General features: G+C 36.2%; 1 protein-coding gene and 1 long non-coding RNA gene across 10 annotated transcripts in view; one reads left to right on the forward strand and one right to left on the reverse strand.

Annotated features, from left to right (window-relative positions):
• DNM3 (dynamin 3) overlaps window positions 1-22,048 on the forward strand; it is a 557,387-nt gene that overhangs the window by 301,730 nt on the left and 233,609 nt on the right. The window lies entirely within an intron of this gene.
• Window positions 4,354-13,340, reverse strand: LOC122476384. Of its 3 annotated transcripts, none has more exons than XR_006295476.1 (3): window positions 10,290-10,536; window positions 7,884-10,172; window positions 4,354-6,347 (listed from the first exon to the last, which is right to left on the reverse strand). It is a non-coding gene; the product is annotated as an uncharacterized LOC122476384 (long non-coding RNA). The 3 variants fall into 3 exon arrangements; XR_006295475.1 differs by having other exon boundaries at window positions 7,884-7,977; window positions 10,100-10,533; XR_006295474.1 differs by having other exon boundaries at window positions 7,884-13,340.

Genomic DNA, 22,048 nt, shown 5'->3' on the forward strand with positions numbered 1-22,048 from the left:
AAGCTACTCAATATTGGTGCTATGCTCTTAATTGCCTGAACACTTCCTAACAAACATTTTCTGGACACCTGTTATGCACTAGACTCTATCCTTTAGTCACTAAGGATAAAATGGTTAGCAAGGAACTCATGGTACCTGCCCTCATGAAGGATATTTACCAATAAAGAAAACATATAAACAAAACAAAACAGGGAACCCTATCAGATGTAGATTACAAGCTATGAAGAAAATAAATGCAGTGATATGTTTGACTTAAAAGGTGTCTGGGATGGGGATTACATCACTGGGGGGACACTGAATTGGGTGGTCAGAGGTTTATGTTAATGCTTTGAGGCAAGATTGAGCCTGCTGAATTTAAGAAACTGAATTAAGGCCAGTGTAACTGGAGCAAAGAGAGAAAAGAACTCTATAAAAGATTAAGGATTTTGACCCTAAGAATGATGAGAAGCCTTGGAAGTTTGTAACCTGGAGAGTCACATAAGATCTGACTTTTTTACATATCCTTTTGGTTGCCTTGTAGAAAAATGGATTGGAGGAGTACAAAACTGGTTTGGGGGTTTGTTAGGAAGGTATGACTATGGACTATCTAAGAGATAATAGCTTGGGTTGGGGTGGGTTGATGGAAATTGATAGAAGTAGATAGATTTAAGAGATTATTTCAGGTGGTGAAAATTGACAACTCCTCACCCATGATATGTAGTGGTTCAGTGTTTAAGTTCCTGCTAAATTGCAAGCCTCTTGAGACCAGGAGCCATTGTCTTATTTACTGTTCTACCACCATGAACATGGCACTGGCAGGTGACAGTAAATATTGGTTGAGTGAAGATGTGATTAAGCAAATAAATAATATTTATTTAGTACAGCCTAATAATTCATCTTGTCCTCTTATCTCAGGTACCTAAACTAAATTATTTAATTACAGGGTAAACTTAGAATTTGAGGTTGTCTTAAAATTTTCTTAATTTTCATCATTGAAGGTTAATGGACTTTTTTTCCTCCTCTGACTATATAGCTTCCTGAACTGAAATCATTTAAGCAGAAAGTAAATTTCCTAATGTTATTTTAAAACATTATAAATATATTTTGTACAATTCTTAGAAATGATTTAGAAAAGGGCTAGGTGTAGAATTAAAATAGAAAGTGGGACGCTGGGGTGGCTCAGTCAGATAAGTGTCCAGCTCTTGGTTTCTGTTCAGGTGATGATCTCAGATTTAGTGGGTTCGAGCCCTGTGTGGAGCTCTGCACTGGCAGTATGGAGCCTGCTTGGGATTCTCTGTCTTCCTCTTTCTCTGCCCCTCCCCTGCTCATGCTCTCTCTCAAAATAAATAAATAAATCAACATTAAAAAAATTTTACATGGAAACTTTCATTTCAAAAAGGATTTTGGGTTTAGATAGTTTTATATTAATACTTTAAAACTAGGGGCACCTGGGTAGCGCGGTTGGTTAAGCATCCAACTTCAACTCAGGACATGAACTAATAGTCCGTGGGTTCGAGCCCTGTGTCAGGCTCTGTGATGACAGCTCAGAACCTGGAGGCTGCTTCAGAATCTGTCTCCCTCTCTCTCTTCCCCTCCTCCACTCACACTCTGTCTCTCTCTCTGTCTCTCTCAAAAATAAATAAACGTTAAAATTTTTTTTTAAATAATTAAAAGAATACTTTAAAATCAGATCTGGAAAAAGAGGATGGCTTTTATTTAAAATATGTATAAAATATGAATTTTAGAAGAATAGAGTCTGATAAAGGGAGAAAAAAGCCATTTTTCTCTTAATGTCAATGAGAAATATATGAATGATAGTTAAAATCTCTGAAGGGGATTGCTAGTTTATGTATAATGGTAGTGTGTAGCCAATATTTATTCCATTTTTATCATCCAACATGAAGATTAAAATCATAACGGAATACTCAGAGGAAGCTAGGGTAATTGAACAGAAGTGTTCCCAGTGAAAATGTGCTAACCTTATACTATTGAAGAAAATCCAAAATCTGCATTGAAATAAGAACATTCTTTGGACTCTTAAAAAATTACAGGCCTCACTTTTGTGGGTTGAAGTATTTGGATAGCTTGATAAAGAGATTACATAATTCCTTTATAGGGATAATTACTTAGTATTGTTTTTATTATGTAGCTGTAACAGATGACAAGTGTAACTTAGGTAATAGAAAACAAAATGACAGCTATATCCCTGGATGGCCAAAGTTGTGAGACCAAGAAGTCACAGAAATCTTCAGCTATTTCCATTTTCACTTAGACTTTCAAGATTCCGCCTGTTTCCTCTACGTCTGCATGATCCTCGCGATGAGGAGGTCAGGATTAACCCTGTGAACACTATTTACACTCCTTGCTGAGTTGTTTTAGTTAGCTAAAACTTAGATATTTTTTACCAAAAAAAGAAGTCGAATAAATATTGAACTTTAAAACATTTATGTTACTTAAAATTCTTCATGATTTTAGTTGTGTTTTTTCACATATGTAGATTTTTAACGTAGGATTATTTCATACAAACATTTCCACATTTTGGCATTATCCAAAGATTTATAATTTTGAAAAATATATACAACAACCCATAATGGCAAATGCTATTTCAAATTTATTAAGTATATTTAATAGACCCAAACCCACTCCCCTAAATGTATTTTTTATCTGACTTAAAAGTTTATTCTAGAAGAACAATATTACTCTTTACCAGAAGAGTGCAATTTTTAAATGTGCTTCATGTAATGAATTTAAATAAATATAACATTCTTTCATTCTTTCAGGCATTTTTTGAAAGCCTGAAATGTAAAACTAAAATGTTAACCTCAAAGTTTAAGGGAATATTATTTGAAACGTTTTCCTGGAGTGGCTCACTTAAGGATGACTTCACTGGCCTCCTAGCTTTCCCTTTGGAGTTTGCTGGAATGGAACAGTCTTCTTTATGTTCTGACCTGCTATCATTTCATCTGGAGAGGTCCCAAGCCCTGTCCTGGGATTGCCTTGTAAGGGTCCAGTAGAGTGATCCAGATGTGGAGTCCTCTCGCCATTTGCTGCTTGTCATATCAAACATTTAAAATTGGGCGGTAATATGTAAATATCTTGTGAGACATTTTTCTGTCGTCTTCCTGTTTATAGTTTACATTTTGTGAACTATTGGTTAGTACTTTATTTGCTAGTAATAGGACTTTCATTTAAGGTAAAAACCCTCATTGCTCAGTGTGTTTAGCATAAGTATATTTTGCAGATGACCTATTTCCTAAGGCCCGTTGCATTTAGCCTTAATTATATTTTTACTTCATAGTTTTGCCCACTTTTTTCTTTTCTTTTTAAAGAAACCATAGTGTCATGTTTAGTAAAATAGCCCAAAATCCTGTAAATTTTTAACCTCATGAGATTTTTAGCCTTAAGACTGTCTTTTATTTTAAAAATGAAATAGCTGAATAAAAATAGTTTTTTAGTCCAAAATATATCCCTGAAATATTTAGTTAAATTTTTTAAAAGTTTTATGTAGCCTGGTGCCACATTTTTAAAAGTTTGACCAGAATCTAAGGAAAATAAAATTAATTTTAAATACTGAAGTTAAAAACATTTAAGTGAACCAAATCAAAGTTAACAATTTTCTAATTTTATCTATCTCCCACCATTTTGCCCAGCAGTGTTTGAAACATTCATATACATAAGACAACCCTGATCATTTCACTGCAGTTCACAGTATGTAAACTGAAGTTTTGGCATTTCCTCAAAAGACATGGTAAAATATTGTATCACCATTAATCCCTTTGCTTGCTCTTTTTGAAAATAATTGAATTGCCTGAACATCTCAAGAGTTTCACAGTTTACAGTGAATGGGAGCATGTATTCCAAGTGAATGTGTTGGTCTGGTAAATTCCACCTTTCGAACTGTAGTGTAATCTCCTTCTTAATTAAACAATAACACAGTAATAAATCTTGATGTGCCATGACACCTGGGAATATCAGAGCTTCAATTTCAATTTTCAATATATCGGCAGAGGAGAAGCAACTCTTTTATGTTGGAAATACTCTTTTCACTACGTTTTGCCCAGACCCAAACTGGTAGTTTATTAACTCAAAATACATGATTCCCTAGAACATTCTGTCTTCCCTCTTCTTCTTTTTCTTTTCTCCTTCTCTCTCTTAAAAAGTCATGATACTTTAAGAAACTAGAAACTTTAAGAAAACTAAACTTAGTTTTTGGAGTAGGATTATTAGAATCATTTGCTCTCTGTCAAGCATCAGACTGAAGTTATATTGTTTTGTCATATTGATTATGGGGTGCTGCAAAGCTGTGTACAATAAATGTCAAGGGTAGTAAGTGACTGACAACAGTTAGGAAAAGAGAACTATAGAAAGCAAAGGAACATTTTCAAAAATGGGTTTTATTTTATTTCATAGGCACCACTCACTTTACTTTTGGTGGGTTTCAATATTCGAATCAAAATATAATAATAATAATACATACGAATTAAGTATTAAACCAACAGATTAAAACCCCAGGCCCCCGCGCCCCTCATTTTGGTTGTAGTTCTTGGTGTAGATGCTATGGTGTGAGGGCTGCTTTCTTTCAATGGCTGGTTGTCATTCAGGCTGGGTTGTCGTGTGACTGCCTGTCTGTGCCTGCTGTACAGGTGAGCGGATGTTCTGCACAGCAAGTGTAGACAGGCAGTCACATGACAACTCCGTCCAGCCAGGCCCTTGGTTCCTTCGGGCTTCCTTTGCTCATGGGCAGATACAATCAGTCTGTTTTCCAGATTTGGTGATTTTGGAGGGTCAGGGGAAAGGGAGAGAAACACACAATAGAATTAAACATTAAAACATTATGGAACTAAAACAAGTTAGACTTTTGACTTTATTCAGAATGTACATTTTTACATTTGTTCCAAATGTGCTAACATGGATAATTGACGTGACAGAAAACTCACATCGAAATTTTAAGGAAAAACAAAACAAAAGATTAAATATAAGGTTTATTCTTAAATCCAATTCATATTATTATTACTGGCCCACATGCAGTCAGAGTTCAGAGTAATTGAACCAGATGTTTTTCCTCTTCACAAAAACTCTGCATATTTTAATACTGAAGTTAAAGATAAAGACTATGTTTATACATGTTTCTTGTAGTAGATAAGTACCATAGCCCATGAAAAAGAAACTTGTCATTTACATGGAAACGGCAGCCATTTTCAAAATAACTTATGAGCCTAATGTATCTGGCAGTTCAACCAGCCAACTTTGGTATCTGATGCTTTGAGAGTGGGATTTTACATGGGAATGTATTTTTGCCAATACTCCATAAAGCAACAGGAACTTATTTAAATTTCTCATATTCTTTTTAGTGTAAAGTTTTTAAGTATGGATGTGAAAACCAGATAAAAAGCCATTGTGAGCTTACGTGCTTCTCCTAATTAACTACAGCGCCATGCCATGAATCAAAAGGGTATAAACTAAAAGCTGTTACACACAGTGATGCTCAGAATGTGTTGTGGACATTGATGGTACCATACAGTTACAAAATAATACCTTAAACACAGAAAAGGAAACTTCATTTCATATCCAAAAAGTAGAACCAAACCCTTTGGAAAGTTTTCTTGTACTTTGTGTAAGAAAGAGTTAATGGTGTTAAACAGAGAAATGTAATTCTGATGACTCAAGAATAATTCTGGCTATTTTAATATAAATGATCAATTCACATTCATAGAGGTATTTAACAAGTTCCCCTGCCCTTTAAAAACCAAAATATTTAGATAGTCAAAATTTCAGTAAGTGGGATTTCTTCAAAAACAAAACAAAACCTTATTGTCAAGGAGTATGTGCCTTGGAGTTTTTTCAAAGAATTTTAAAGAAAACACATAGTTTGTTATTTCCCTTTAATGATAAAATTATGAGAAAATAGCAAGTAGAAGCTTTATGGAGAGGAAAATGTTTGTAGAGACTTAAAAAAATCACAGTTTCTACACATCTGAACTTTTATGCATTAATTAGATATGGTACAATTAGTTGATAAGTGAAAATTTCCATTTATTTGATTTCAAGAAAATAAATGTCTGATTCTGTTTCTGGTCATCATTCTGAGTAGAGAATTTTTTTTTTCTGATAGAATCAAAAATGTCAGTAAACTTGGCTGCTATTTAGATAATTACAAGGTCAGAGTATGCAAAAACAAATACCTTAAGAAACTATTTTGTTATTGTTGCTTCATTCAGTGTAACAGAAAATATTTAGAGTGATTCACTTACAAAGAATATATTGGTGGAAATTAAAAATTACTGTAATTCTGTATAGCTTTCCCTCTCTCTCCCATAAATAATTTGATCCAGTTAACTCTGCTCAATTAAAGGAATGATGCATGCAACCTGAAAAAATAGAAAGAAATATTTGTGAGTTTATATGCTATATTTTACTATGAAACAGTTCTATTAAACCAAGATATCCAAAATATTTGAGCCTGAAAAACCGTTAACTTTTTTTCAAGGAGAAAAAAAATCTTGCTGAAAAATATGTACTCTATTTTAGATAATTCATGTTTCTAATAGATTTTTAAACCATAATTGTAGTAAGTATGTTGCATATGCACACTTTATAGTGCTATTGGACCTGTCTTTAACCTTGTTAAAAACATGAAAGGCTGAAAAAAACATTTAAGACTTTTTTCCAATCTCCCAAATAGAGTGAATATCAATCCACTATCACGTAAAATACTAGCTAAAATATAAAAGCGCTATTTACATTATTATCATAACATGTAATTTTTAATATGGTTATTACACCTCATTTTCTTTTGTCTTCTATTTATTATCTTAAGGAAAAAAAATGCATTGAAAGAATTATCTTCTAAGTCCTTTACAGCAAAATTAAGCCAAAGCAGCTTCAGGAAACTGGCTGTCACGATAGGTCAGGAAATTCAAAATGAATATTTAATTATTTTCTTTAATTTACCTCATCATCTCTATTTATTAAAACTGATAATGCTTGTTAATAAGAAACTTTCAAAAATGGATAAATATTTCTATTTACATAGTTTGTAGCACATTAGGGTAAAAAGATAGAAGAAACCAAGTAAGAAAGTTTCTGTCTTCACTGAAGACAATTTCCTGTCTCCTCTCAGGTTAAAGTCTGACCTTCTAATTATTTTAAGTTGAGATTTCTGAGTGATGGTCGCTTAGTTATTATTTGGACATTATTGTGATGGGTGGGATATTCTCTTTAGAAAAGAGAAAAAAGGGTTGTTTTTATAGAGAAAAATCTCTTGTAGAGTAATTGAAAGCTTTGGCTTCTCTTTACTAAGGATAGACACTGGTGGATGAGTGAACTTTTTCTCATTATCAAGTTGTAGTTTTTTTAAATTTCCTTAAGAACAAAAAAGGAAAAATTCTTTCATTAGAAGTTTTATGCCTAAACTTTTTCCCACGGCGTGAAAAACTTGGGTGGTCTGTAAGGCGAGAGGTGGGGGTAGACAGTATATTTTGGTCTTTTAAAAACATAAACACATTATCTGGGCCGAAAGACAGAAATGCCAAGCAGGAAGGATGTTAAACTTATTGACTAATTGCAAGAAAGTGATCAGTGTGAAATTTCGTCCCATTGTAAAACTTTCTTTGATTTTGAGATCTTTGGCTTAAAAAAGGGAGTGAGGTTTTGAAAATATGAACTTTTATATTGATCGTCTTTCACTTAGGAATTGATGGTATTGAGTCTAAAGCCCTTAATTTCCTTTCTCTTAGATGCTAGAAAAAGTTTTCCTTTTAACCCAGTACCTAGCCTAACTTACCAGTCATCCACGCACTAAAACAAAAAATAACTACTCAGCTTCAATGAACTGCAGTTTGGACAGACCCCTGAAAACATTTTTCTCTTTCTGACAATGTACAGTGTTTAATTTTAATACTCACCATCATATCCAGGGGTAGTTTTACTTGAAGATGTCACTGTTGGTTAGTTTCCTCTGGAATAGATCCCATGACCTCTAAAATATTTGTATATCTCCTTATAAAGTAATATCAAAATAAAGTTAAACATTGTTCTAATTACCCTGGAAATAGACACGGTTATTTTATGATATGTGTGTATACGTGCTGGTATATATACCACTGCTTAAACTACCATCCTTGCCTTCAGTCAGCAGGAGTTTATAAAGTGAGCTTTTACTTTGGATCTGTAATTTAGCTCATGCAATTTAAAAGTAAGTGTGATTCCTTTTCATTTGTTTAAAGCTTGCATCAAAAATGGGTCCTCAGGACTCCACCAAGCACTTGCAGGCACTCCTCGGCTACCCCCTTACAAATTAATTCTTATGTTCCTATTCCTGTATTTATGCCAAGGACGCAATCGAGTCCTCTCTGTCTCCAGACTAAAAGTCATCCTAGGGAGAAATTTGGTGGGCGACCAATTGTGGTTGGTTTCTTAGAAACAAAAAGGCAATTTATTATGAAGACAGACATTTAAATTGAATATACGTGAATGAAGGCAAGTTATGAAATTCTGTCATTTCTACAGAGTAAAAAAACGAAAACCAAAAACCAAAAAAAGCCCGTTATAGCTATCTTTCTTCTTTAGTAACTGCTTCAGTTAGTAAAAATATATATCGGAGAAAATAAGCTTCTGTATTTACCTAATAGGTTTTTTTTGTTTTCTTATGTAAAAGAAACTATATAGATTTTAAATGTCTCTTGTTCTACTAAAAATAATTAATATGGAAGCCTCTAAGTCACAATAGAAAAAACAAAGGAAGACTTTACTATATCATCTAAGTGGAGAAGATAACTAAATTTATCCATGCTTTTTATATTTTAACTAAAAACCATGAATAAAAGGTTATATGTTCTTTATGCCAGTTTGAGGATGATCAAAAGGGTCATTTAAAAAAGCAGATTGTTTTGACGAAAGATAACTTGGGGAACCTTGTTTAATAAAATGGGTCGCAAAAGAGAACTTGTGATAATTTTGAATTGTTGCAAAATGTGTAATTTAGGAAAGGATTTGTTCAGAAATCACTGTAATTTTAAAAAATTTAAAGGAGGACAAAAAGGGATCACATCCACTTTTTCATAAAAAACTATAGAACAGATGTTTTCATTATATAGAATTGTTTGGGAGTAGATATAAATGGGGGTTGAGGGAATTAGGGGTGAGGCAGTAACATTTTTCCAGAACTTTCTTTAAGAGACCCACCTTTAAAGTTCAGCAAGGATCATATTGCAACCCAGACTTTCTCTATTATTCTCTCTATTGGGATTTCATTCAGCTTAAGGGTTTTCCTCCCTCCCACCTTCCCCACCCATCCCCCTTCACCTCCAGGACAGCTGGAAACTGACCAAAGAAAACTTTGCCTTCGTTTACAAATTCCTTTTTTATCAGTGGGTTTCTAGACAAAGTACCTTATCATTTTAAATGCTCAGAGAAATAGAAGCATTGTAAAATATAGGCATGAGGTCTCAGCTGACCAGCAATTATCAACCATTTTTTGATTTAAAAAAAAATGTGACACAGATGTATATTGGGATATCTGAAGACAGAGGTTTCTTCTATTCTGTGACTTAATCAGTTGCTGACTCACTAGGTTCTGGGTTGGCGCTCTTTTCTGGGTCAGTCCCATTTGTATTGTCTGGTGGGCAAGAACTTGGCAGCCACTTCTTTTATTGTTAGATATTATCATGTACGTAAATTTTCAAAAAAAAGCACTCTTCAGATAGCATTGTAAAAATAGCCAATATTCTTTACTTTGAAGCAAAATGGATTCAGTCCTGGGGAGGTTAAAAGTTCTACTACAGCCCTTATTCAAGTAAGTTTTTAGGTCTTTGTATTATTAATTTCAACAATTAAAAACTAGCCTCATTAAGTTATTTTTAAGTGTCTGGAGTCTTTTCATATTTCATTTTAAAGGAGGAAAAACTTTAAACTTAAAAATATACTTGACTTCTAGATCTTCAGAAATCAACTAACATAGAGTAAATCGCTATATACCACATATTGTTACTCTTTCAAAACTAAATGCATTGCTTCACATGACACATATACCTCTGTTTCTCTCGCACGTGAACGCAAATCATTGGCTCCCCACCTCGCCTCTCCTGGGCACAGACCAGGTGAGCAGTCAAGGAGGCCTTACCCACAGGTCTTCTTTCCAACAGTCCTTTCTCAGTGGTGTCCCCGAGGGCTTCTTGGTCCCTAGTGTGCAAAACCTGTGAAGAAAAACACTGGGTATGAGATTTGAAAAAGCAAACAGAAGTCTTCTCCTTGGAAACAGCAACTTCTGTCCCCAGCCGTCCGTGGCGTTGCGCTCCCCTGCCCAGTCTAACCAATGTGCAGACTACTGTACAACGGCATTGTCCTGAACAGGTAGTCTGAACACTGGGGCGACGGAGCAGGATCTCCAGAAGCTTCCATCTGTGTACTTAAAATCCTGTCCCGGTCTTTGGGAAAAGCCTCCCTTCCTGCACCAGGGGTTGCATTCGGCTATCCCCCCTGAATTCTGCTGCACTGACTGAGACACACTCAAGGGCTGTGATTTCCAGTCTTGACGTGGCACATTTGCTGCAGACTGGGGAACTGGCAATGAATTTAGGACCAGGAAAAGGGGGAGGGCTGGGCTGGAGAGTCCATATATGGGATGATGTCACCCTGGGGAGGTTTGGGTATGCGCGGTGCCGCTGGAGAGACCGCTAGAATCGCCTGCTCTCAGACATGGGTCTGTGCATAAAATGGTACCAGATGTTTTAGTGTAATGTTAAGCAGTCATTTCATCTTCAGGCCAGATTTTTTTCCTCAACTGGGCAGGAAGTGGGCCTCAGTATGGAAAAGCTGTAAAAAAAGAGTCGAGATGTACAGTTCTGCTGTGGCCAACTGAAAGTGAGCTAGTGGAGAAGTACAAATCTGCTGTCCGATCCAGACTAGAAAAGTAATTTGAAGATAGAGGGTAGATTAAAAAAAAAAAAAAAAAAAAAAAAGTAAACAGAAAGTTGAGCACTGGAAGGGAGGGCTCATTTGCAAACTTTTTTGAGCTGCTCTGTGGCACTTTATTTTCTGGTATTTCACTCGTCAAAAAGGGCAGATAAGTTCATTTTTTTTTCTCTCTCTCTCTCTTTCCCTCCTCCTCCTCGTCTGTTGGATCTGTCAGCGGCTTGCAGGCTGCTCTAGACTTGAACAGTAATTATAGCAACTTCCTGAAAGTGAAGCCCCCATGAAAAGTCTGGAGAAATGTTCTTTGTCATGGCCTCTACATGAGTAATTAGTTCCACATGTGGCCTTCCTCGTTTCCCTCAGCGATTTTGGCTGGCTCTCGGAATGCCGTGCTATATAGTCCGACCTAAAGAAACTTTAAAGTTTTGATTTCAAACCTCCGCTATGAAATAACAGCCTCAGTCTCCTAACAAATTGCCTCTGGTAGATCCATCCTCTTAGGTCCAGCATTCTTTTTCACTGGGAATTCTTGATTCTGTGTTAATACTTTTGTTTTAATGGTATGCTATTGCTCACTTCTATCTCTGGTTAACTAAGTCTGTTGAAATTTGCCAAGTACCGCTTGACCAAAGGTTATAACGTATCAGCCCACTGGCATCTACTTCTCTTTTCCTGTTGTTGCTGTTTTCAATTATATATACTGTTGAATATTCCGGGTATATAGCCCTGTGACTTTCCCTCCATAGAATTCTGATTAAAGTTTGAGTTACTTCAAACAAGAGCTTGATTAATTGCCCTTCCAGAGATCAAAATGTGAGAAAATTCCTAGGTAGCTTCTAAATATAATTTGAGTAGCCAAACTATGAAACTTAGTAATCTTTAAAGAATTACTACTAAAGCAATTCATTTCTACTGGACTTATGCAATACTTTTTAGAGGCAGAAAAATCTACCTCTTTTTAAAATAGATTGTGTTAAATATTTTAAGAAGCTTCAAGTGAGAGAGAACTGCCTTAAAGCCTTCACTTATCGTGAAATGTCTTCTTGTGAATTAACATACCATTAATGGGATCTACAGTTATGACAAGCCCTGGTCACCTGGGGAGGAAGATTAAATAAGATAAAAAGGAATTATCCAGCAGGTTAGGATGGAACAGAGAGATTAGCATTGGGTACATCATTCATAGAGGGATTTAAACTATCAGTGGAAATCAGAGGGATTGCTTCCTATCCCTGTACTTGTACTTCCAAACTGGTGTCTCCAGGGCCTCTCCTGTAGTGTTTGAGCAAGTCCAGGATGCCTCAACTCCTTCTCCCCCCCCCACCCCCCGTCACTGCTTGTAGAATACTGGAAATAGGCAAGCGTGACTTCATGCAACCTAATAGTCTCATTACATGTGGATGCCAACTCTGTCATTGTTCAGTGTCCATATGTTTGTTCACAAGTCATCATAGAGGAGTCATGAGCCAATGGGACAATAGTCAGCCAGGAATCCAGCATTCCAGGTGTGGGTTTGTTTCTGCCACAAATAGTGAAAGCCTTTCCTCTGCCTTCTTCTATTTATATCGATGACACACGCCTTGGAAATTTTAGGTAAGGCGGAGGAAAGGTGGTTCTGATCGTACTGCTCCATGATTTCATCTTAGTTCGCACATCTTATAGTTTCTCAAATATAAGAGAGATCCTCTCTTGAATAGGGGATTTTATGAAGTTTTACTCAAGGAACTCAAATTTATAATTGTCTTTACAGCTTTTGAAGCATTTTAAATGACCTCTTGTGGAATACAACTGTACAGGTCTTGCCCTTCTTCGCACATGTACCTGCCTCATTGGGCTTCCAGTTGACTAACACTTTTTAGAGTTCTCTTTCCTTCAAATAGCTCAACAAATATATATATTATTGCCAACTCATATTCTGGTCACAATGCCAGGGACTGGGCATATAAGGGTTAAGAAGATATGATTCCTGCCCTCAAAGAGCTCACACTTACTTACAATATTAAGAATGCTAATCTGTTCCTTTCCAGAAAAAAAAAAAAAAAGAATGCTAATCTATTATCAAACTCCATCTAAAAAAAAATCTTTCGTGCCTTTGTGGAGAGTCTGTTGGTATTCATTTGGAAATGGCCTGAGGACTTTTTCTATGTCTGTGAAGTTATCAGTTAAATACCTGAAATGTGATGGGCTCTAGAAGGCACAGTTAATGCACAACAAAGACTCGCCTTTGAGAATTAATGTTATTTAACTTGCTATTTCAAAGCACATGGACCAAAGTGATTGTTTGAATCAGTGGATAGTTTGGGGTGACTATAAAATTTGTTCTATCTTAAAATGTCATGAAAGGAAACACTATTTCAGTTGGTTATCATTCCCAAGCTTGGCAAATTTTTATGACTTTAGAAATTCTCAAATTGAAACCAGGACTTGTTTTGTTTCTGTGTACTTACAGAGGAACGGGGTTACTAGTGTTTACAATAGAGTATTTTGTGACATCCAGATATGGTGTCACAGATAGTATTTATACTCTCTACTTCAGATAGTATTTATATAGCTTTAATTTTTGTGTTACAAAATTAGTGCCACGGGCACTATAAAAGTTCAATCAATAGAAAGTATGTAAAGAAAAAGTTAATCATGTTCCCTTCCAACCTCCTAACGTTTCTGCTCTCCCAAATTAATGGTAACAGTTTTGGGTGATTCTTTTTACCACGTTCCTCAATGGCCATTTATGGCTTCTTTAAAGATTACAAAATCTTTTCACAATGTGTCAATTACTTATAATAATCCTATGGGGCAGATACTATCATCATTCCCATTTTATTGATGATGAAATTGAGGCTCGAAGTTAAGCATGTTACTTTGTGGAATTACAGTGACAGAACGCATCTTTTTTCTAATTCAAACACCTGTGCCCCGAAGCATATTGTCAGCCCTCAGAGACCATTTTTTCCCCTACAGAATTCTTATAGCACTTATATTTCCTGTGATTCATTTGTTAATTATCTGCTGCCTTCTCTTCGTTTTGTACTGAAATGTTACCAAATATTTCACATATATGGATTTTTCCCCAAATAGAATATAAGCTGATTGAAGGCAGGGATGGTATCTTTATACTTCAATTTGCCTGTGGTAGGCCATTCAAGAAACTGTTGAATGAATAAAAGCTACGTAGTATTCAGGTGGTTTCTGATCAAACATTTATCCTGACAATAATTCAAGAATTACAGCATCTTATTTTCTAAATTTAAATGGAAAATATGGATGCAGTTGTAACATTTCTATTGGTGTACTGCAGCTATGTATCCGATAGCGCTATTCTTTTATAAATAAATGTGGACATTGGGCCAGCCATATTTCCTTGCTTATTTTTGGCCTTGTAATCTTCTGGAAGCATCCTGTGTAGCTATCGGTCATATAATCTTGTGTGAAAAGCAGGATCTAACCAAGTTGTGGCGTTTCCTTTCTTGTTGTTTTCTCCTTCCCAGTTTGTATTTGAGATAAAAATCTAGTTGACCCCAGTTCGTTCCAAATTAGACAAGATAGCCCCACTTAATTTGGCTTTATGTGATGTGGATTAGCACTTGTTTTTTGTTTTGTTTTGTTTTGTTTTGCTTTATTGGAGGCAATGCAATCCCCTAATCTCCAGTATTTCCTATTTTGTTAGGGCCCAAAAGGGCTGGGAGATATGTTGTAGCAAAGCTTTCCCCTTTCTGTCCTTCCCTGACTCTCAAATGGCTGCCTTCAGATCACTGCAGTGAAGTGCCCTTTTAGGCAGAGAGATGCAAATCAGAGGCTGTGGAATAGAGGAGAAATAGTTCAGAAGAGTTAACAGATTTTCCTTCAACAACCAAAAAAGAAGTGAAATTAGAACAGCCATAAATCATAAATTTAATGCAACTGACTTTACAATCTTCAAAAAGCTTACGAAAGGCGAAGATTGTGAGAGAGTTGATTTTAGAGCGTACATTTACTAATGCATGTTTTGTTTTGCCTGTCTCTAGAATTTCCATTGCTGAGTCTGTTTATTTAGAAATCAGCGTCTAACCAAAAGCAGTATATATTTTATGAACATTCTTTCCTCAAATCAATTGAGAAAGATAATGTTACGCCTTTGAGTTTTACTAACCACTGGCGTGCACAGCAGCCATTTCTATATTTCAGTAACATAATACATCCGGCAGACAAACCTTAAAAACTCTGGCTCTCTTGAAAACCAGTCGCAGGAAGGTAAATATATGATTTATGACTCTAGTAAAATTTGAAGCACTGTCTTGAAATCTTCAGGGGAAGGCAAGATAAAGGGATTGGAAAATTGGTGCTGGCCTTTCTAGGCAGATTTTAAGTGAGAGCGTCCTAGGAATGCAGTCTGCTGCCTGCTTCAACCCCCAAAAGCTGATGAGCATCATCTGAATGCTATGTGCTATCTATTGAAGCGTTCTATTGAATTCCACGTTACAATCAGACTTTAAAATGAGAGCTAGCTCACTTGGACCGGAGAAATATGGTGTCCTAGGGTCACTGACAATTTTAGAATATTGCCTCCTGATGTCTTTTGGCATCACCGATATTTTATTTCCTTAGTATGACTCAGAAATAAGCATGTATGATATCAAAAAGGAAAAAAAAATCTCTGTATACATCACATAAAAACTTAGAAACCACTTTTTTGCAGGTGTAGAGAAAGTGTCCTTTCTGTGGCCAGAGGGTCTAGTGAAGCATATTGGCTACAAGGAAGCATGTGTGTGAAAGGAAACTTTCTCCTTTACCCCAAATACCTGCAATTATGTAGTAGGTCGTTTTAGAAGCTCCAAGTTTTTAAGTGATGATAGGCATACTTGGGTAATGTAGGACACTGTGTCTTTATTTTAGGATTTATAATCCTCTGGTATATTCAAAAGAGGAAATACAAATTATATGAATTGCTAAAAGGGTTTGATCCAACATAAATCTGTTTAGTTGAGTATATTGTAAAATCGCTAGCTTCTTGATTCTGTTCAGACTCCAGAGAATTTATTCAAGCGACATATGAGCCCATATTAAAATACTTCTATTCATGCCACCATGGGAATGTGCTTTACTTTTACAGGCCCTCTCCCCACCCCACCCCCCCACCAAAGCACTTAGTGTATAAATTAGTTCATGTTGAAAGGTTATTTACATGTTGCCAATGAATATTAATCGCATATGTTTATAAACACTTATATTATTTGCATAGTAAACAACCAAAAATGGCTTCAGTTTGCCTTACAGAATCAGATTATGTAACTTCACTGACATCCAGGCCTATAGTGGAAAAGCTGTAGAGAAAGGGAAGTATACCGTTTTCCGTTGTTAAAGGTTTGTTTTGTTTCTTTAATACCTATTTTGAGCACTTATTTTATCCCAGGCGCCCTGTGCTGGTGTTTTTCACATGTACTATAATATAATCCAACAACCCTGATGGTAGGATTTCTCCATGGTCACAGATGAGGAAGTGGGAGCTCCAGGAGGCAGTGCAGCATGAGGGTTCCAGAGCTACACCATGTGTGTTTGAGTCCTGGCTTCACAACTTGTTATGTGAGTTCAGCAATTATTTAACTGTTCTGGGCTCTGGTCTCCTTATCTGTAAGATAGGGTTTCTTTGAGGACTAAAAAGGCTAACGTGTGATAAAAGCTTGGAACAGGGCCTGGCCCAGAGGTGGGCCTCATTCGGGTTGGGTGCTGCTGTGAGGGCAAGCCAGGCCCCCACGTGGCTTCAGTTACTGACCCCTGATTCCAAGTCAGGTACCATGACTCCAAAGCCCAAGCAACAGCAAGTACTGTTCAGAAACAAAGTGTATTATTTTCCTCAAGGTGTTTATAATCTCACTAGGTTATTAAACCATGTACATGTAGAACTAGTAAAAACAGAACTAAATACTTGATTCTAATAGGAAGACGATAGGATTGTTTTGAAAACACTGCAGTGGTAGCTGGCTCCTTAAGATAGCCTGTTGGAAAATCTTTTTGAAAAGCCCGTAAGTTTATCCACTTTTATTATAGTTCTGTATGTGTCTATTAAAACACACATATGTATCTAAATGTGCATGGATGTGTGGGTACAAATGTGTGTGTGTGTGTGTGTGTGTGTGTGTGTGTGTGTGTGTGTTTAAACTAAACCAGATTTTATGAGAATTACCAACATCAGAATCACTTCTTTCCCTTTTTAAAGAAACCTATTCTTTTCAAGGCTAGAGCATGTTCAATATTTTTTTGTAATCCTAGACATTAGTTTTAGTGTGTGCACGTTTCAGTCATTTTTTAAAAATTGTGCTCATCAGAGCTTTACAGGAATAATTGAAGGTTAACAAGTGTAAATTAGATGGGAAATGCATTCATAATTTTGCAAATGCAGTGTTTTAAGGGGACTGATTTCTGCAGAGGCGCAGCTATTGCTGCTTGTATTTGAAAACTGCACACACACTTTGTGTACTCCTGGTTCAGTTTTGTTAGGGAGAAGTCTACCCCCAACCTCTGCTTTGTAACAGAATGTATTCCTTTGGTCCAGTTTATTTCCTTTCTGTTTCACCTTGGTTTTTTTCAAGAAAGAGCTAGTCTTGGATTTCATTGGCCAGAGTGGATGATGATTGCTTTTGAAATGCTGGCTTGTTTTGCTGGAGAACTAGTAGAATTTTAAATAGTTTTCTGGGGTTTTTTTCTTTTTTCTCTAAGAGATCTGGATCCCACTGAAAATGTTCGGGGGTGGCCTTAGGTGCTACCTGGCCCAGTGTTTGTGTCACCTACTGGAACCAATGCCTAGAATTCAACTTGCATTTTCAGGGCCTACTGAAATTCTATTATTGAGAAGTTTACTAAAGAAGTTCAAGTTTTCTGAACAGAGAAAACAACAGGAGCCATAATAAGTGGCCTGAGAAGAACCTTTTGACTTTTGTAGAATTGCCTTTGTCAGTAGTGAAGCCAGATTGAGGATAGTGGACTTCCCTCCCTTTTTTCGTGATTCCAGACCATGAAATTTTCAGTACCACATTTCAATTGGTTAATTTTTGGAAAGTTTAGTCCCTCATTTTTTTTTTTAACCTTTAACAGTACAAGAAAGCTAGTGGGAGGTGATTTTCCAGTAAATTTTGTCCTATCTGTTTTCTAAATCAACCTTAATTTTAGTTCCATCTTTGCCTTCACATCATAAAATAATCAGTGTTGGTCACGCAGTAATGCTAATACTGGTTAGGTTGAATCTAATTTGTTGATGTTGATTCTAACTGTACTTTATTATTGTTTAATTTGATTTTGTTTAGATTGTATGTTGTACATTCAGACTTATTTAGATGAAGAGCCATTTCTGCGGCATCCCTCTACTGGATCATTTTCAGTGTGTTTCTCTGTGTATTATACGTAGGCAGGATTTCCTGAGTATATAAAAGTTCTCCACTTAAAACTACCATTCCCACGGTACATGATACATACTTCCTTCACATTCAATGTAGTAGAGTTTCGGTGAATTTTTGTGTATGTGCGTGCTGATGGAAACTGGAAAGGCCATGCTGAGGACCGTTTTAACAGTGTACGATAATTTTCACAGTACAGTTCCCTTGCTTACCGGTGTATACCGTGACCATGAAATAGAGGTTTTGAATTAACATTCACAGTGAAAACACTAAAGCCAAGTCACTCAGGGCCTAGGGCAGAAGATGTTTGGTGATTTAACCTTTGTACAGATTTAATTAATTGCATTTGATTTCAAATTTTCATCTTTTTTGAAGAGATTTCACTTCTTTGAAGTTAAATTAAACCTTTTTTAAAAGAGGTTTTTGTTTTAATTCCAGTTACTTAAAATACAGCGTTATATTAGTTTCAGGTGTATGATATAGTTAGATCTTTGTATTGTTGGATACAACTGAGGTATAAGAGAAGGAGCACCAGAATTGATTGGGTCTAGCTCAGTTCTGCTATTTTCTTATTTGTCAAATGAGGCATGGTTGGGAGGAGGTTATTGGGAGACGGCCTGAATTAAATGATATGGATAAAACAAACTGAGATACTTTTGAAAACATTCTTCAGTAATTCATATGGCAATGGTTTGGAGAGTTGTCATGGTGGTACCTTGGGGCAGGTGGTTACAGTGCTCTAGCAGAACTGTTTCTACCTGATGACTTATGTGGTGGCCCTGAATGTTTAAAAGGAGGAAATTCAACTAGTCATTGTGTCAAAAGGCAGTGATAGGTGTCAATGTCCCTCCATGATTACGTGCCAGTGTATCTCCACCAAGTGATCAAAAGGCATTCAGTAAAATAGGCTTACTGCTCATTTTTATTCATTTCTTCTCCTCCTCGTTTCTACTTTTCCGTCTTCCCTCTCCACCCCACTTTTGCTCAGTGTGAGACTTTCTCTTGCTCTCCCCTCTACTCTCCAGCCTCGACTCTTCCTGCTTTTTCTTCAGAACAAGGGATTGGAATTGAGCAACCAGTGAAAATAGGTATTCAACTATTTTAAAAGATTTTGTTTTTTCTCTTTAATTTTTCAATCAGATGAATTTAACCCTCTGTATGCATTGCTTAAAACAAGTAATTCCTAAACTACATTACATTGCCTTTATACTTCCTTGTGGCCTTTAAAATAATTGTCTTGGGGCGCCTGGTGGTGCAGTCGGTTAAGCGTCCGACTTCAGCCAGGTCACGATCTCGCGGTCCGTGAGTTCGAGCCCCGCGTCAGGGTCTGGGCTGATGGCTCGGAGCCTGGAGCCTGTTTCCGATTCTGTGTCTCCCTCTCTCTCTGCCTCTCCCCCGTTCATGCTCTGTCTCTCTCTGTCCCAAAAATAAATAAACGTTGAAAAAAAAAATTTAAAAAAAAATAATAATTGTCTTATGAGCCAGTGACTTTTGATTTAAAACAAAACAAAACAAAACATTAAATGCCTTTGGAACGGAAGAGAGAATGTTAGAGCTTTAGATAGATCGTACTGTTATACTTTAAATCAGCTTTCTCATGGCTCCAAAGAATATTGCATGCCAAATATTTTCAGATAACCATACAGACTGTATTGTGTAGTCAATTCATTCTTTCATCCATTTGCTGATTCTTCTCAGACTGTTGTTTGGCTTGTTCTGATATTTATATTTCTCCTTTGACACTTGATTCTAAGCTCCTTGAAGGCAGGGGCTACAACTGTAGATTCTGTCGGCTGCACAATGGCTTCTCATATTGAATCAGGTCAATAAATACATAGTGATCAATCTGAGTTTATCCTGAATGTGAAGAGTCAAAAAAGGGGATTCCTTCTTAAGTAAGAATCAAGACCACTAAATATCTTCTTCCTAATTTACATACATAGCATTTCTATTTACCTTTATGAAGACTTTAAACTGCAATTAGAATGCTATAATACATAGGCCATTCGTAGTACATTTGAGAGTGTGCTTAGAATGTGCTACAAATGCTACAGATGCCATCTTACTTAAAAATCACAAGGAGGAATTTTTTAGTTGAATGTCTGCTGGGAAACTACTGCCAGGAGAAATGTGGAAACCACATGAAATTCACTACATAAAGAAATCTGGTTTCCATTTCTGCACTGCATTTTGTGCTAGCAGGAAGAAGATAAACAAGCTGTTTGAAACTAAAGTGAATGGCAAAGGGATTAAAATTTTAAAATCCCGTATCGTAAATGTATTCTGGAATTTGTGAAATTTAATCCCATCACATAGGATCCTTTAAGAAGGGAGAAAATGTGTTGAGTCTTTTACTTTTAGATATCTCAGTGGAATGGATGAGTAATTTTGCTTCCTGTTGATGAGTAGTAATACAGCCATAACATTTGCTTCAGTTGAGATTAAAACGAAAGTCTCATGCTAGTCTTTAGTAGGCAGACATTATTTTCAGAGTGAGAAAAGGGAAGGAAGCAGGAAAACTCCCTTTTTCAGGGTTGGTTTTAAATCATCCCTTCTAGAGATGGCAGAATTTTACTCTAACGTTTTAAGTTAGCTATTTTTAAAACTCTATATGAAAAGGTATATGTGTGGGGCAGATCAAAGGGGAAGGATTGAACTGTTTATTTTCAGAAAAATAGTCTGGAGATTCTTTTTTTATTTTTCTTATTAGTGGCCCTTATACAATTTAAATATGTTTTGAAGTTGGTATTTAAAAAGGAATAAACTCGATTAAGATAAAATGGATTGTGAATAATAAAAATGTTGGCATTTAAAACATAAAGACCAATCATTCCAATTGTGATTTCCCTTTAGTAAACGTAACCAGATTGTGCTTTCCCATGTTTGGGAGTAACAGACATGCATTTCTAAATTCAGGGGGGCCTTGTGCTTTGAAAAAGCCCGTGAGATCAAGATTATAACATTAAGTTCATCATATATTTGAGTGGATTAAAACTTTTCCTCACACAGCTCAATTCCTACTTTATGGTAGAAAAGGAAGGCAGAGTTATTTAAGGTTTATTTTGATTACTTTTGTTTAACATGGTGGTTTTGTTTGTTTGTTTGTGGCTGCTGTTTTACCATTTAACTTCCAATCTGAAAACTTTTTGCTGGCTTCTCTTAATAACTAATACATAATTTGTCTAAGCCTGCATTCATAACCAAGGTGTCCCGTGTCTTTGGAAAGTGCCATTTTTCAGATCACACATAAAAAATAAACTTCTGGTCACTCCATTCATTTGTTCACCCATTCACTCATTCATTCCTAAACGTTTGTCAGACTCCTACCATGTCACAGACACTGTGCTAGAGACGGAAATAATGCAAAATGCATGCCTTCAAGAAGTTTGTTTGGGATGACTTAAGGGGCAAAAACCATTGTTGAGAAGAATGAGTTGGATAAATGTATACTTATATAGATGCTCAGGTTCATCTAACAGTAATAGACTAGGGAGCTAGAAGGCCTGGGTATGTGTCTGGTTCTACCATTTTGCTGTGTGGCCTTGGGAGCATTACTTGCCACCCTTGTGATTTGGGTGTGGTTATGAGGATTGCATGAATTAACTTGTGGAAGCTCTCAGCATGGTGCCTGGCATTTATTAAGTGCTTTATAAATGTTAGCTTCAGGGATGATTTTCAAGATACTTCACAATAAGTACAGTAGGGGCACCAATCAATTAGAACTGCTATTGGCTGTAAAAATCTGATCAGTGTATGGTCTGGATGTCAGTTCAGTTAGCCTCATTGGTATTATT

The sequence above is a fragment of the Prionailurus bengalensis genome, chromosome E4, assembly GCF_016509475.1.
Source record: "Prionailurus bengalensis isolate Pbe53 chromosome E4, Fcat_Pben_1.1_paternal_pri, whole genome shotgun sequence".
Classification (NCBI taxonomy): Eukaryota; Metazoa; Chordata; class Mammalia; order Carnivora; family Felidae; genus Prionailurus; species Prionailurus bengalensis.